We start from the raw sequence: 3,797 nt of genomic DNA, 5'->3' as shown, positions 1-3,797 counted from the left end.
CCCCGGGGCTGGCTCCTTCCGGGGGCTGTGAAGGAGCGTCTGTTCCATGCCTCTGGCCGTGGCTTCCATGTGGCCATCATCTCCCCGTCTCGTCTTCCTCTCTTCCTAAGGACACCAGCCACGTTGGACTTAGGGCCCACCCTGACGACTTCATTTTAACTTGATTACATCTGCAAAACGCCCTGTTTCTAAATAAGGTCACATTTTCAGGTACCGGGGGTTGGGACTGTGACATGTGAATTGCGGGGAGAACACAGTTCAACCCGGATCAAGCAGCCCGTATGTCAAGTTCGCCTCCAGTGGAAGGTGGGATCAGCCAGCCTTTTCCCAGGCCAGGTCACAGCATCCCTCTGGCGTGGTGGGTGGGGGGGGACACAGGGGAAGACGGTGGGTGTTTCAAAGACTGTCCCCAAAGTGCGGGAAATACTTGGGTTTGGGGTCAGGAAAAGTGGGGCACAGGTGGTAGGTCCGTGCAGGTGGGCAGCGAAGGTCAGGTCCATCACTGTCTTGGGGTCAATCACGCGGGGTCTCCCCGGCTCCGGGCGGTGCGTGTTGCCTGAGGGGGTAGTTGGGGCTCCCACCAGGGGGCGCTTCGCCTGAGTTAAAAGATGAGCTGGAAACGAGGGCATAATCAGAAAGTACAGACCGAGGCAGGAATGGCTGTGGCCAAAGTCCTCCTTCAAAGGTGTTAGGCGCTGGGCTGTGCCGGCTGTTGGGGGACAGGCGCCCATCCAAACCTGTGGGCCTCCACAGACCCGAGCACCACCGTTTCGTCAAAGAACACGACTCCTAACACCCCTTACTGGATGAGCCTCTGCCCAGGCTCCCTCTGCGTGTGCACTCTGGATTTGGGCATTTCAAATGCCACCAGGGTGTAGGTGAAGATGTGCTTGGGGCGCCTGGGTTTCTCAGTCGGTTAAGCGTCCGACTTCGGCTCAGGTCACGATCTTGCTGTTCGTGGGTTCGAGCCCTGTGTCGGGCTCTGTGCTGACAGCTCGGAGCCTGGAGCCCCGCTTCGAATTCCGTGTCTCCCTCTCTCTCTGCCCCTCTCCCTGCTCATGCTCTGTCTCTCTCTGTCTCTCAACAATAAATAAATGTTAAAAAAAAAAAAAAAGATGTGCTTACAGGGTTTACCCATCACTGCGTCCAAATGGAAAGCTTTTTTTAAAAAAAAAATTACCCATCAGAGAACCTGAGTGGCTCAGTAGGTAAAGCGTCCAACTCTCAGTTTCAGCTCAGGTCACAATCTGCAAGTTTTGTGAGTTCGAGCCCCACGTCAGGGTCTGTGCTGACAGTGCGGACCCTCTCTCTCTTTCTCTCCCTCTCTCTCCCTGCCCCTCCCCTGCTCACGCTGTCTCTGCCTCTCTCAAAATAAATAAATGTAAAAACAACAACAACAACAACAACAATCACTGACCCATGGTCACCAAAATCGTGGTCATTTTCCAAGGCTTCGTGTCCTTCCCGGACGCATATTAGCACCAGCTGCTCAGAGAACAGGAGTAACTCAAGTGCTCTTTTTGGAAACCGAGCTCAGACTATGAGAGAAGTCTCTCAGTTCTCGGGTTCTTTCTTGGTAGACGACCTTCTTGGAACCTCCTGGACCCCACCCACTCGCGGCTCCAGCCCTCCTCCCAAGCAGGGGCCCTGCAGTCCGCTGCCTCTTCCCAATCAGCTAAGAGCTGGGGACAGCTTCCTGTCCCGGGGAGGGCAGGTCTGCCCCGGAGGGGCACAGGAGTGGGTGGAAGGGGTCCTGAGGGGCTCTGCACCCCTGCCCGACCAGACACAGAGGTGAGACGGCCCATCATCACTTGGCTGGCCAGGATTGGGGTATCTTTCCCACAGACTGGTGGTTTCCGAAGGTCTTCACTTTCCGAGTCATCGGGAAAGAGGTTTGTGGACTGATCATTAGCGGCAACCAACGGGGCTCCCAAAATACCAAATTCACTTATCTGCCTAATCTGAGAGGCCCCGGTTGCAGCTGTAGAGTTGAAAGGCTGCCCTGGGGCCCAGGCTCGGTGAAGTGGGACCGGGCTGGGCCTTGGCCAGGTTACCAGGTTCTCCAGGTGACTCTCCGGTGACTAGTTTGAGAACCATGGGCACTGGGAGTGAGGAACCTAGAACTTTCCGAAGCTCAACGAAAAGTCGATTCACCAAAATGTCATTCCCAGGCTTTTGACCTCTACCTGGGCCCTCTGTCAAGGAAGAGGGTACCAGAGCCTGAAGTCCCAGAGGCCTGTCAGCCTCTTCCCCTCTTAGTGCTCTGGATTTACCTGGGCTGAAGGTAGGAGGGGGTGGGGATGAAGAATGGGGGAGGGGGCTTACAGGTTTGCCCAGAAAAAGAGGGACGGTGAATGAAGGATCAAGGTGGGGAGGGGGTAAGATCGGCTGCAGAGAGAGATTCATCAGGCCCTCCCAAGAGCCAAGGGCAGCTGACCTCACATTGTAGGAGAGAGAAAAGGTAGTGAGGGCGACGGCTAGCCTGCTGGTCGCTGCGGGCCCGCAGGGCTCTCTGCCAGCAATAGCTGCCACTAATTCTGTGGCATTCAGTTTCTCTTCCTGTTTCCCTATCGGTAAAACCGGATGAACCTCTCTCATATAAGGTGCTGTGGAGTTTAAACGTTAATGTGTGAAATAGACTTGGCACATAGTAACTGCTCAATAAATAGCTATTCTTATTCCTGCCACTGGTTTTAATTACGACAGGTTTCCTCTTGACAGTCTGGACAGTCTGGACAGTGTGGACAGCTAAGGCACTGCCCCCTTCCTCACTGCCCCAGCACCCGTGGCCGCTCCACCGGCCTTCTCCCCAGCCTGCAGAGGTTTAAGCACATGCAGCCTTGGGTCACCACAAGGGACCCAGATCACCCAGTCTGGAAGTCTGAAGCCCCCGAGACAGCGCGGGGACAGTGTGGGGGAGCCCAGGGAGTGCCCTCAGCCTGGTGGCAGTGGCAGTAGGAGGTGAAGGGCAGGGTCCTGACTGTTGGGGGTGTGGGGGGGGCCACTCGTGCTTGCTGCGGGCTCTGAATGTGGATAATGGGTGGAGGTACTGGATGGACAAGGATCACGGGGTCGGCCAGGGGCACCCTGCTGCAGGATTGGCCACGTGTCCCGGGACGGGGCGCCTTGGGGTCCCCAAGGGTCTCAAGACACCGCGGAGATGTCGCCCCCGCCCCCCGCCCCCCCCCCCCCCCCCCCCGCCCCCCCCCCCCCCCCCCCCGCCTCTGCGGGGTGGCGGCACGACGGCCCGCTCCGCGTCCCCTGGACCGGCGCCCCCCGGCGAGCAGGGCGGGCTCGGGGCTAGTGCGTCGCGGCACCGGCCAGCAAGGTGGCCGGAGGGGTGGCCCGGGCCCGGCCTGACGCCCCTGGAGCGGTGAGCGGGCTATACGGGGGCGAGGCCCCGGGGAGCCCCGCCCCTCGCGCACTGTCGCGGCGCCGGCTGTCCTTGTCGCCAGCGCTCGGGTCCGGCAGCGCGCCGGGGTGTGCGGCCCGGAGGTCAGAGGCGAGGCCCGCGGACCTCGTGCCCTGAAGGGGCGACACGGCAGCGCCCTCGCCCGCCGGACCGGAAAGACCTACCCCGGCGTCTCGCAGGGTGGCTGCGCCCGCCCACGCGCCGGGAGCCGCCGTGACGCCGCCCCCCCCCCCCCCCGGGCCCGGCGGGGCGCGGCTCCCGCTGTCCCGGTCCCCGCGCGGGCGGCCCGGTGGGCGGGGCTGCGCGGAAGCCCCGCCCCCGCCCACCCCCGCGCCGAGCGGGACCCGCGGTTGCCGGCCGCGCTGAGGTCACAGGGAGGCGGCCT

Source organism: Panthera tigris, chromosome C2 (assembly GCF_018350195.1).
Source record: "Panthera tigris isolate Pti1 chromosome C2, P.tigris_Pti1_mat1.1, whole genome shotgun sequence".
NCBI lineage: Eukaryota > Metazoa > Chordata > Mammalia > Carnivora > Felidae > Panthera > Panthera tigris.
This window is presented reverse-complemented; position numbering follows the sequence as displayed.